A 14,065-nucleotide genomic window follows, 5' to 3' on the forward strand; every position below is an offset into this window, starting at 1 on the left:
CAAACGGAGGAAATAGGCTGCAAGTGTCAGACATTTTTTATCTCTCTTAAGCCGCAGGAGGAAAAAAACTAGTGATATATTTTTTTTTCTCTTCCCTTCTCTATACAAATTTAAAAAGGTTTCTCTTAAAATACTGTGTTGCCATAATGACACCTGGTTCCACCTGAAGTTAACTATTCTCAAACCTTGAGTTAATTAATGCATTTTTCTTATGGAAATGTTTGTCTTAAGCTATGTTAATGTACTATGCATTTACCCTAGACTCTGTCTTCAAGTCGGTTCTGCCTAATGGCTCAGAACCTACTTGACAAACCATTATATTATACTCAGATATTGTTCCCCTAATCTACGTAAATGAAACTATTTGTATGGTAATCTGCCCTTCTACAAGATTCAGGTCAATCATATTATGGCCCGGGATGACTCATCTGGTGCCAAGATTATCCCAAAATACATGTTATGGATGAGGGACCTGGTGCCATTCTGAGTTTTAAAACATTCCTTTTTTTCATTAACAAACTGGTAGTGACTATGTAACATCCAGCTGAAGACTAACAGAGGCTACTCTTTCTGCCCCCTTCTGATGCCTATGTCAGAAGCTTTCTCTATCTCCTTTATGCTTTAATAAAACTTTATTACACAAAAGCTCTGAGCGATCAAGCCTCGTCTCTGGCCCCAGATTGAATTCTCCTCCAGAGGCCAAGAATCCCAGCGTCTTTTCATGGTTCAGCAACAACCTTTCACGGAGTGATTTATTTTTAATGTAATGATTGACTGAAATGTTAGGTCTTAAGTCTGCCTTTGTAATTTTTTTCTGTTTTTTACATATGCTTTAGTTATCCTACCTTCCTGTGGATTATTCTAATATTTTATAAAATTTCATTTTGATACCTTTACAGTCTTATTAGGTGAATTTCTGTGAGTAATTCTTTTTTGTTGCTTTAAGGTTTTACATTATAGACACTTAATTTATCAAAATCTACTTGGGTATCATTATTTTATCAACTTGAGTGGCATACAGAAAATTTAACTCACTTTATATATCTTTGTCCTCTCTTTTTTTACAATATAGTTGCCTTCAATATTTCCTTCATATACACTTAGCCACATTAGACACAGTTGTAGTTTCTGCTTCAACTGTCAGATATAACACAGAAAACTGAAGAGGAGAAGAAAAATTACTGTATTTACCCATACTTTCACTTAACATGTTCTTTGCTCCTTCCTGATATTTTAAGATTCCATCTTTTATCACTTATTTTCTGTTTATTTTTTAACATTCCAATGCCAATTTATTTTTAAAAGGGTTCTGTGTAATTCTATGGTTTCTTTGCCCCCCTCCTTTTTCATATAATTGTACAACCACTAAATATTACATAGGTTGTAATGACCTGGATTAGGAAGATCCCCTGGAGGAGGGCATGACAGCCCTCTTCAGTATTCTTGCCTGGAGAATCTCCATGTAGCCTGGCGGGCTACACTCCATGGGGTCACAAAGGGTCTGACACAACCAAGTGACTAAGCACAAGCACAATAATCTAATACTATTACCAGTCATTCAGGAAAAACTTTCCCCCCTCCCAACAACCATCCTGGGGGAATTAAAGGTCCTGAGAAGAGGCCATTTCAACATGGCCTCTACCCTGGTAGGAACGAAAAGATGAAGAAAAAAAAAAAAAAAAAACACAGAAATTGACTAAGAGGTATGTGCCCACCGTCTCTTAGGAGTGAGGCTCTGGCTGTTGCCTAGAGTTGTGAAAGCCTGTAGCATGCAGTAGGGCAACCACAAGACCTTGCAGCCACATCTTCCTCACACCAGTATGTCCATGTCCCAACCCAGGTGTCACAAAAATCCTTCAGCAGGGTTCTCCTCCACTGCTCTGTTATATGCATCTGGTCATAGTTGTCCACACGCTTCACCTTTTATGACAGGTTTTGGATCTCAACCTCTAGTTGAATCTACTGGTATTCAGTTTCTTCCTGAGTCCAGACTCCACGTAGTATGCACACAGGTGTATGTCCTGCAGGGTATATATCAACACTTGTCCAAGAGCTGGCATCCTTCTGTAGGTACTACGGATCAATCCGTGCGTCCACATTATTCATGACCCTCTCCTGAATCTTCTCATGAATCCACTGGTATGTCTGTGCCTCTCTCAAAATAGAACAAGAATGTCTTGAGGGGTTCCCTAGCCCTAGCTGTCTCTGATTGCCAATGTCAGGGTTCATCTTGTACCTTCTTCACGACTCATAGTACTCTTACGCTCCCGTGGGTCTTCCAATCTCCTAGACATATCCAGCAAAAGTCATGTTTACACTTGGGAGCATTGCATGTAATTGCAGTCTTCATTCTTCTCAATGCAGATGTTGTGCTTGGGACAGTCTTCAGTGTGAGCAGTAATGTAGTGGCTGACTCAGAGTCATCGGCACACTTTGAGATCCATTTCCAGATTGTGGCGCACTCTGTGGAGGCATGATACATCTGATGACACTTAAAACAGAAGACTCTGTTGCACCACTGGCACTGTACTTGGTGAGCTCAGGGCTCCTGTACCCGGATAACCATGGGGCAGTCTGCATGACACAGCTGGAGCTGGCAGTGACTCTCCATGAAATCCCTGAAGAGGTAGTGCCTGTATTTGTCTCTCAATTCTTCACTGAGCAGCAACAGAAACACAAAGTCCTCTGGTGTTTGAAGCGGGGAGTCCTGAGCCATGCAAGAGACACCCACACCCAGACCACCCTTGACAAGTACTGAGCAGTGCTTCCCCCAGTGGCTGTGGCAAAACTGGTGCTGCCAGGCTAGAGAGAGTAGGTTTTCCTTCCACACAAACTGCATACACACCGTGCAGTGGTGAGGGGATGGGCCGTGGGGACAAGTTTCAATGAGTGGATTGAACTCGAGTCTCAACGAGAAGCTGAGCAGAATTAGACTTGTATTAGTCCAGTATCTCTGTGACTTGCCAGTAGAAATTAATTAATGTAAGTTTAGCAACTCAATGAAGTACCTTTAGAACAGAGGCTAAAAAGCTGGTCATACACGCTCATCAAGGGCACCCTTGGACTCCTTGAAGCTGCTCAGCTTCTCTTGATGCTCGAGTTCAGCCCAGTCCATCAATTCAAACTAATTGCAGCATCTTTTCCTTAAAACTGTACATTTTTTTTTGCATACATTTTTTCTTCTTTCTGCCCTGTGGACATTCTCCACCTAGTAAATGCCCATTCATATTTCAAAATTTAGTCCCATTGTCCAGTTATCAGGAAATATTCCCTGATTCACAAGCTTGATTTATTTGTCTTCTGCTTTCCCTTAATAGCCTTTCCAGGCTTCTATCATAATACTCACCATGTCGTACAGTAACATCTAGTAACCTTCCTCAACAATTAGATTCTATACAACTCATCCAATTTTATAGTTTCAGATTCTATGACACAGTAGTTGTTAAATAAATGTTTAACAAAAGGGTGCACTTATCTCACTTATATTTACAGAGTAACCTCAAAGCATATTTAGAAAGCACATGGGTTCCTGAGTCCTTATTCTAAGTGAGGGAAGCCTTCATCATATTTCAGTTTTTCAGGTGCATCAGAGATCAAACAGACTGTCAAACAACCTGCTTGGAGGGGAGACGGGGAATGGCAGGGAAGACAACAGGGTTGAGGCATGACTGTGTCTGGTGCTACTTAAGTGAGAGGAGGAGCTATGGAGGCAAGGGAGAGCACAGAGGCACCTTCCACCCAGTGCACCCACAATGGAAGCGGGTGGTGTCATCACTTATCCAAACTCAGAAGGAATCCTCTCTCAAGGAATTTCTTATCTCACCAAAGAAGATATCATTAGAACATATGCCAAGGTGAAAGCAGCAGTGCATCTCAGTCTTCTATCTCAGTTTTTATGTTCTAGTTAATTGCAAACGGGGCTTCCCTGGTGGTTCAGAGGATAAAGCGTCTGCCTGCAATGCGGGAGACCCGAGTTCAATTCCTGGGTCAGGAAGATCCCCTGGAGAAGGAAATGGCAACCCACCCCAGTATTCTTGCCTGGAAAAGCCCATGGACGGAGAAGCCTGGTAGGCTACAGTCCATGGGGTTGCAAAGAGTTGGACACGACTGAGCGACTTCACTTAATTGCAAACACATATGAAAATCTCCCTTTAAAATCAAATGCTGGGGCTTCCCTGGTCCAGTGGTTAAGAATCCGCCTTGCAAAGCAGTGGACACCAGTTCGATCACTGGTCCGGGAGGATCCCATATGCCATGAAACAAGTAAACCAGGGTGTGGCAACTTCTGAGCCCACACGCTGCAACTACTGAAGCCCAAGCAGCTAGAGCCCGTGTTCCAGAACATGAGAAACCACGACAACGAGAAGCCCATTCACCACAACTAGAGAAAGCCCACATGCAGCAACGAAGACCCACCAGTCAATAAATACCTAAATCTTTTTAAAAAATCAAATGCCACATTAGCAAGTAGGGTTCATATGTACAAGTGTTTGTAAATGAGAAGTATGTATTTTAGGGAGCGCATATGCAATAATGTCTCACCCACAACTGCTATAGGCAAGATGATCAAGAGAAAAATAGCAGTAGCTGAAGCCAAATGTACAACTCAGATGGTTTGAAAACAAAGTAGCATTCCAAAGAACGTGGGCAAACTTCCCTCAGACACAGTCCACTAGCCAACAGATTAAATTTTTAAGATACATGAATAACTTCTTAACAAAAGCTTACCAAAAGATAGCAAAGACTTAGAAAATTAGCATACTTACACGAAATCCAAATACCTAAACATCTCTCCCATTATTCACTATCTCTGAGTGCAAAATAAAAATCTTCTGTTTCATTTTTTTTTATTTTTGCAAAGTAGAAAGGAAATTTTGGCCTCTTCTCGTTAGATTGATTGATTTTTTAAAAAGATAATGAGAAAAACAAATATTGTATATTAATACATATATATGTATACATACATGTATTAATATATATGTATGTATACATACATACATACATATATATAGATCCAACCAGTCCATCCTAAAGGAAATCAGTCCTGAATGTTGGAAGGACTGATGTTGAAGCTGAAACGCCAATACTTTGGCCATCTGATGTGAAGAACTGACTCATTAGAAAAGACCCTGATGCTGGGAAAGATTGAAGGCAGGAGAAGGGGACAACAGAGTATGAGATGGTTGGAGGACATCACTGACTCAATGGACAAGAGTTTGAGTAAACTCTGGGAGTTGGTGATGGACAGGGAGGCCTGGCATGCTGCAGTCCATGGGGTTGCAAAGAGTCAGACACGACTGAGCGACTGAACTGAACTCAATATATATATATATATAGAATCTAGAAAAATGGTACTGATAAACCTATGTGCAGGGCAGGAATAGAGATGAAGACATAGAGAACAGACTTGTGGAGAAAGCAGGAGAAAGGAGAGGGTGGGGTGAACTGACATATATACATGGTCTCTGCATACATATATACAGAGAGAGTAGCACTGACATATATACACTGTCATGTGTAAAATAGGCGGCTCGTGGAAAGCTGCTGTGTGACACTGGGAGCTCAGTTCAGTGCTCTGTGACAACCTAAAGGGGTGGGATGGGAGCAAGGGAGGGAGGCTCCGGAGGAGGGAATATATGTCTACTTCCAGCTGATTCACATTGTTCTACAGCAGAAACCAACACACCATTGTAAAGCAATTATCCTCCAATTAAATGCAAGTATTAAAGAAAGAGAATGCACTTTGTACTCAATTGCACATTAACTGAACACCTCAGCATAAATTTATCAGAAGTAGGGGATGTGGGAGGAAGACAAAGAGGCTTTACAATTGATCTGATCTGGATTTTGATACCAGTTTTGTCACTTCATAGTCATGTGAGTCTGGATAAATTCTGTAAACTCTCCAAAGCTAAGTTTTCTCAACTGTCAATGGGAAATAAGCATAGACATTACATGGATTGACTAGATGGCTTTTAATAAATAAACTTATTTATAAATATGTGTATATTTGTGATCACTCCTTTTTAATGTGACATTGGCACTGAAAAGGAGACCCACACACATGTATGCAATTAACCAGAATATAACGGTCATATGCAATGGCACAAGTAAAGTATCACGCACCTGGCCTAGTGTGCTACGTGCACTCATGTTTTGTTTCCACTCACCCCACCTCTTTTCCCAGATTTCTATTGAGAAAATGGCAAGGTAAATAAGGTACTTCCTTCCTTAATGAATTTAGACTGGCAAAGGGGTTAAAATGTACACAGATTAAGCCCAATGAACGCAGAATAACCCACATGTTAAGAGAACACAGGGATAAAGATTTGGGGCCAAGTTCCCCTAGACATCAGGATCAGTTCACGCAAAGGCCATTTTAGATGGGCTTCACAGAACCATGGGGTGCTTTTGATGTGTGGCTTACAGTTAATAAGTCTCACAACTGAAGTAACATGTTAACACAGAAAGAGAAGCTAAAGCAGATGGTTCTCCAATAAAGAACCCTAAAGAATTTCCACTGGTCCCCAACTTGCAGAGCTGAACTGAGGATTGTGACTGGCCAAAACATGGTTTACTGCCTAAAATGCAACAGTGTTACCAGCTTGAGCAGAGATCAGACATTCGTTATTCTTCTAATTCCATCCCAAGGAATTCTCAGTATTCAAAGTACTAGGAGCACTCCTTCTGTAGTGCAGCCAATGAGAGAAATTGTGTCTTGGCTTCAACTTTAATCCATGCTATTCTTTCCTCGACTTTCTATAGAAACTAACTCCTTAAAACAAGAAGAGAGAAAAAAAAAAATAAAAAAATAAAACAAGAAGAGAGGATGTAAATGGGATTACTTAAGACATAAAGCACTTCTTGAAAGGGGTATGATTGTACAAAGCAAAACACTATAAGGTGGCTTGTACAACAAAGTCTGAAGAGCCCTGATAACATTAGGAGACATCAGGGCTGTGGATTTTCATGTGCTTTGTCCATTTATTAGTCCATTAGAGAGTCAAATAGTGAGGATAGAAGAGGATCCCATTAATCTGACAGACCAGTGCAGGAATTAGAAACTGCTCATAACACCACCAGTCCAGGTTGTGGGTGTGAGAAGACATTATAAGCACTCAAGCCAAAAGTGGGTGGATTCATGGACAAGCCCATGCCCCTGCTTACAGCCAAATGCTTAATCTTCACTGAACACTCCTCATTCTAGGGAAAATAAAGGGATAATAACAGAAATAAGAGAGGGAGGACAGAGGAAATAAACCATGTGTCCTAAAGAAACAGTATAGGGATAATCACCTTTATTTTTTTTTTTTTATTTTTAAACTTTACAATATTGTGTTAGTTTTGCCAAATATCGAAATGAATCCACCACAGGTATACATGTGTTCCCCATCCTGAACCCTCCTCCCTCCTCCCTCCCCATACCATCCCTCTGGGTCGTCCCAGTGCACCAGCCCCAAGCATCCAGTATCGTGCATCAAACCTGGACTGGTGACTCGTTTCATACATGATATTATACATGCTTCAATGCCATTCTCCCAAATCTTCCCACCCTCTCCCTCTCCCACAGAGTCCATAAGACTGTTCTATAAGGATAATCATCTTTAAAATGCAATGGAAAACTACACCTCTTTAAAATTACTTACTACACAGACCAGTAGATTTCAAGTAAGTTATAGTACATTCATATGATAAAATATTTTGCAGACATTAGACACATATTCTTAAATAATATTTAATGCACCAGAAAGTGCTTAAAACATAAAGTAAAAAGAGCTGATGTAAAATCTGTACATACAGTGTTTATCAATATCACAAAACTAAAAGTTTGGCATGTGTGTTAGTAGCTCAGTTGTGTCTGACTCTCTGCGACCCCATGGACTGTAGCCAGCCAGTCCTCTGTCCATGGAATTCTCCAAGCAAGAATACAGGAGTGAGTTGCCATCTCTCCAGGGGATCAAACCTGGGTCTCCTCCATTGCAGGCAGATTCTTTACCATCTGAGCCACCAGGGAAGCCCTTGAATGTGTGGTAAATATATATATATACATACACACACATACATATATATATATAAACACACACTAGTTCTTACATCTGAGTGATATGATTATATAAGAATTTTAGGTCCTTTCTAAAATTTTTCTGTTGTATTCCAAAATTTATGTGAGGTTACATTCATCATTTAAAGTTTGTTATATAATAAGAAAAATGTAAAGATAACAGAGGTTGAGGGAAAGAGTTTTCAAAGCAAAGACAAGTCAGTAAGAAAGTAAAACCCAGGATTCCCTGGTGACTCAGTGGTAAAGAATCCACCTGCCAGTGGAGGAGACACAGGTTCAAACCCTGGTCCAGGAAGATCCCACATGTTGTGGAGCAACTAAGCCCATGAGCCACAACTACTGAGTCTGTGCTCTAGAGCCCAGGAGCTGCAATTACTGAGCCCATGTGCCACAAATACTGAAGCCTACATGCCCTAAAGCTCCCAACTACCACAATTAGAGAAAAGCCTGCACAGCAAAGACCCAGCAGAGTCAAAAACAAATACATAAGTAAATAAAATTATTTTTATAAAAAGAAAACAAAACCCATTTCCTGGGCAGCCAGACTGGCATGTGGGTGCAGAGAGCTGTGCTGAGGCAGAATACAGGGAATGGGGATAGGGCACAAAGGGCCTGAATACCACGCTTAGGAACAGAGATTTTCTTCTGTCCACAGAGCATATTCTGAGTATCAGGGAAGGCTCAGCTGAAACTGTGCTTCTGGAGATTACTCCAGCAAGTAGCATCCTGAATCAATTATAGTGAAAGACTATTTTAAGAGTCCAAGTGTCAGGCAATGACAGGTAAGCCTGGGTGACGAAGGTGAGGATGTGGTAGACCTGAGTGCCTGGTTATAACTCAACCAATGCTTGGATACAAATGGGAGAGGGGAGGATTAAAGATGGCCTCAAGGACTCAATTCTGGGTGGCTAATTAGAGAGCCATATTATTCACCAAAATTGAGGTAGGAGTATGAGTATATTTTCAACAAGTTGAGTTTAAAGCATCCAAGGAGATCAAACCAGTCAATCCTAAAGAAAATCAACCCTGGCTATTCACTGGAAGGACTGGTGCTGAAACTGAAGCTTCAAAACCTTGGCCACCTGATGCAAAGAGACGACTCACTGGAAAAGACCCTGATGCCTGGAAAGATTGACGGCAAGAGGAGAAGAGGGCAGAAGAGGATGAAATGGTTGGATAGCATCACTGACTCAATGAACATGAGTTTAAGCAAACTCTGGGAGATAGTGAAGGACAGGGAAGCCTGGCAGGGGGTCACAAAGAGTCAGACATGACTTAGCGACTGAACAACAACAAAGGAGTATCTTAAGATTCTAACAGCGAATTAGAAATGTGAATTTGAAACTTGAGAGAGAACTCTGGGCTGGTTACATGGATTCAGGAATCATCTGTATAGACATGAGTGGTGGTTGGCTAATAGAAGAGAAGATGGGGAAATTAAGAGTGGGAGAGAGAGAGGAGAAGGGAGAAGGGACCAAGAAAGAGTCAGACAGAGGACACAGGTAATAACATCAGAGAATCATACTTTGTAACAAAGAAAAGTGGGCACTGACAGAGCCAGTAAAAACAAACAGAAAGGTGAGCCCTTATTTCAGTACCATGGGAAAAAGGAGCTAAGAATGGTAAGTCACCCTCGATGATAAACGTGGCACAAAATTCAGAGAGACTGAGCACTGAGAAATGGCTGCTGGAAATGGTGATGGGGGCGGGAGGGGGGGATGTCAACTGACATTAAAATGTTTTCAGGTGAAACATTAAAAATAAAATCAGCCAGTCTCAGAATAGACATTTCTCTGCAGTAACTGTCACATTAAAAACACACCTGGAGAGCCCAACTCTAAGCATCACGTCATTTCTGCCTCACCCAAATGAGCTGAGACATTCACCTCTGGAATGCTACCAGCTTGAGGCCATCACACAGCAACCAACAGAACAACTGTTGTTTTTTAACTCTGCCCATCGCCAACTACATTGCAGGCTGTGAAATGCATAGAAATGAAGTTGTTCTTTCAAATCCTGTTGTGTGGGACTCAGCATGGTTGCAGGTGTCTGTGAACACTGCCTGACTTAGGGTATTTTCTTTAAAAACTAGAATGATAAAATCTACCAAGCAGTTTGGTAGCAGTCAGGAGAGACAAACTAATTCCTAGCTTTGTGGACTAAAATATATTTATCAATTCAAATTGGATTTAATTGTTTTTTAAGACACAGTTTTAGCGATTCCTTAATCAAAGTGATACTTTTCCTTAATACTGAAGCAGAAATTCGTACACCTAACCATCCCTGCAAAAGCAAACCAAACAATGAAAGTGTTAGTCACTCAGTCATGTCCAACTATTTGTGACCTCAAGGACTGTAGCTCACCAGGCTCCTCTGTCCCTGGAATTCTCCAGGCAAGAATACAGGAGTGGGTTGCTGTTTCCTTCTCCAGGGGATCTTCCCAACCCAGGGACTGAACCTGGATCTCCTGCATTGTAGTCAGACTCTTTACCAACTGAGATACGGGGGAAGACCTAAATCAAACACTGGGTCTTGCTTATGTCTCTCCTTGTTCCAAAGGGCCAGCTTGGGAAAAGGACAAGAATCAGCTATTCAGTCTATTCTCTTTTTCATATAAATTGATTTTTCTTTTATTCATTTTATTGGCATTTCTATGAGCCAAAGTAGATAATACCTGAAACTATTTGAATCAATGCTACCAATAGGCTTCCCAGGTGGCTCAGTGGTAAAAGAATCTGCCTGCCAATGCAAGGAGACGTAGGAGACACTGGTTCTATCTCTGGGTCAGGGAGATCCCCTGGAGGAAATGGCAACCCACTCCAGTATTCTTGCCTGGGAAATCCCATGGACAGAGGAGCCTAGTGGGCTACAGACCAGGGGTCACCAAAGAGTTGGACATAACTTAGCAACTAAATAACAAGGTTCCTAAGTTTATACTTACATCCAAACTTTCACAATTGTTGCTATTACTGTGACCCTTCTGTACTATTACTTACTTAACTTTTGTTTAAATCAGTATTTTTAGGTGAGCCTCTTTCAAAGTGGCCTTATAGTATAAACATGTAAACATCACTAGGTAAAATACAGTTTAACAAATTACTGACATGCTAATACCTCTGAGAATTCTGAATCTCAAAGATTCCATTTTCTTTGTTACATTCAAATAGCTTATGTACCCATATCTTAACGAATCTCTTCCCAGTGAAGCCCAATCTTAATGTGAAATCCTTTTACGAATGATAGTATGATCTGTTCTAAGAGGAGAACTTTTTAAGGCACAAGTCCTATCACAGATCTGAACCCCATTCAGTCAACAAATTCAGCAGTGAAGAAGCAAATATGCACCCGATGCAATAGGCTGGGAGCGAGATCTAAATCTAGGCAGAAGGGGCCTAGGAGTAGAGGGATAGCATGAGGGAATTAAAAATGTGAATCCCAGAGGAATGGCTTCTAGCTCGAGGTCTCAACTCTGACTAGAAAGAGGAAAACACATACCAGTGTATCAGAATAACTACAACCAAAGTTCTTCGTTTGACTCTTTCTGAGATTATATTACTTTAAATTTAAATATGAAGTATAATATAATTTGCATTTTTTTTCTTCAAGTCCCTGGCCCTCCAGGACTCCACACAAAATTCACATGTTACAAAGGCAACTCTGTCTCTACACAGATCCTCTCCCGTGCCCCAGACCCTTTTGGTCAGCACTGAATGAGACTCTAGTCCCTAGGAAGCTGTCAACCACCTTCAGCGGAGAAGGAGTGAGCGTGTGTGTGCCAGGACTGAGGGCCTGAGGACAACTGGCTCTTGAGAAAGGGAGGAGGGGGGAGGAGGCCTTGTCTAAACTTCTGATCTTCAACCAAACCTATACTCCTCCAATGTTCCCCAACTCTCCCTTTTTCAATTAATTAATTTAGGCTGCGCTGGGTCTTTGTTGCTGTGCAGGCTTTTCTCTAGTTGCAGAGAGCAGGGGCTCATCTCTAGATGTGCTGCATGGGTTTCTCACTGCTGCAGAGCCTGGGCTCTAGGGCTCAAGGGCTTCAGCAGTTGTGGCACGTGGGCTCAGCAGCTGTGTCTCAAGGGCCCCAGAGGGTGGGCTCAGCAGCTGAGGCACACGCACTCATTTGCTCAACAGCCTGTGGGATCGTCCGAGACCAGGGATCGAACACCCACGTCTCCTGCATTGGCAGGCGGGTTCTTTAGCACTGAGACACCAGGGAAGCCCCCACCTCTCTTAATAGTAACTTCACATTTCCAGTTGCTTGGGCCAAAAACGTTTGAGTCCTTCTTGATGTGATGCTTTCTTTCACATCCCAATCAATCAACAAACTCTCTAAATCTACCTGACAAATACACCCAGAATCCTTCTCCTTCTCACCACCTCCACAGCCACCGCTATGATCCAAACCACCTTCACCTCCTGCATGGGTTATTGCAACAAACTCCTAACCAGTCTCCCTATATCCCCTTCAGCCTATTATACAACAGTCAGAGTAAACCTGCTTGTGTGTAAATCAGATCATATCACTCCTCTCCTCAGAACTCCAGGGGCTTCTCCATCTCCCTCACAGTAAAATCCATAATGTCCTTGAGGTAGCCCACATAGCCCTACATGCCCTGATCCTTGTCACATATTTGACCTTATCCTCATCCTCTTTTCCTCTTCCTGCTGGTCCTTCCAGTCTGACCCCTCTGGTCTACTCAAGACCCCTGACCTTTCAAGGCATCTTTTCTCCTCTAGGATCTTCCCTCTTGCTGCTGTTTTTGCTTGGGCATTCTTCCTCTGATAGTACCATCTCATTTCCTTCACATCTGTACTCCAAGGGAAGCTTCTCAGCTGGGGTTTTTTTTCCCCTCTAGCCACCTGATTTAAAATTTAATTTGCCCACCAGCACTCCATTTCTCTCCTTTATTCTTCTATGGCACACATCACCAACTAAAATGATGTATTTTCCTTATTTCTTTTATTCATTGCCTCATGTTTTTAGATTGGGCTTCCCTTGTGGCTCAGCTGGTAAAGAATCCGCCTGCAATGCAGGAGGCCTGGGTTCAATCCCTGGGTTGGGAAGATCCCCTGGAGAAGGGAAAGGCTACCTACTCTGGTATCCTGACCTGGAGAATTTCATGGACTGTATAGTCCATGGGGTCACAAAGAGTCAGACACGACTGAGAGACTTTCACTCACTTCATGCCTTTAGAATGTGAACTCCACCAAGAAAGTGATTTGTGTATCTTTAATTAACTGCTATAGTCCTAGAACCTAGATAGCTGTCTGGCCCATAGAATGTGTTCAATGAATGTTTATGGGATTAATGTGTAAAAGGAGGGATGGAAAGGACAGATAAATTATGAGAATGAATCTCCAGAAGGATAGCAGCACCATTTTAGAACCAGATTAAGATGAGTGGACTCAATTCAGAGAGGACACAACAAGAATGTCCTACTAATATAAGGAAAAGATAGGAATTTTTGTAATGAGGTATAGGAATAGTCAGTTTTCTTCATATGTAACTTGAACATGGCTTTGATTATTCAGCTCCATGAGAAGAAAAATCAGTAACAAACTCTGTGATTCTAAAAACCTCATTTCAGAAATTTAAGAAGTCATTAGCAAATGAGAATGAACCTGTCTCTAGGGACACCACCACCAGGTGAAAATTCAACAGCATAATTGGCCAATACCAGTAAAAACTACATGTAAAGCTTGAGCTGCTTTGATGTCTATAAAAGCCAGGGCTGAATTCTTGACATGTAAACAATTATAGTACGAAGCCATAGGCAGTTTTGACTTCATAAATCCTTAAAGCCCCCATTAATCTGGACTTCAATAATGGATTGATACAAACAGTTTCAGATTTTCAGAGTGTCCTAATCTTGGCTCAGATGGTAAAGAATCCTTTTCTAATGAACAGTATCGAAGAAAGCAAAATCAAAGTGACTCAAAGTGGCACCTACTTCAGTCTGAAGGTGCCCAATGAAATGGTGAAGAAACAACTGTAATGTT

At 41.6% G+C, this 14,065-nt stretch overlaps 1 protein-coding gene and 1 pseudogene across 5 annotated transcripts in view; both read right to left on the reverse strand.

Moving 5' to 3' along the window:
* Positions 1-14,065, reverse strand: part of RGS7 (regulator of G protein signaling 7) — a 484,679-nt gene that overhangs the window by 385,471 nt on the left and 85,143 nt on the right. The gene's annotated exons all lie outside the window — the stretch shown is intronic.
* Positions 386-4,949, reverse strand: LOC102413711 (annotated as a pseudogene).

The sequence above is a fragment of the Bubalus bubalis genome, chromosome 5, assembly GCF_019923935.1.
Source record: "Bubalus bubalis isolate 160015118507 breed Murrah chromosome 5, NDDB_SH_1, whole genome shotgun sequence".
Lineage (NCBI taxonomy): Eukaryota > Metazoa > Chordata > Mammalia > Artiodactyla > Bovidae > Bubalus > Bubalus bubalis.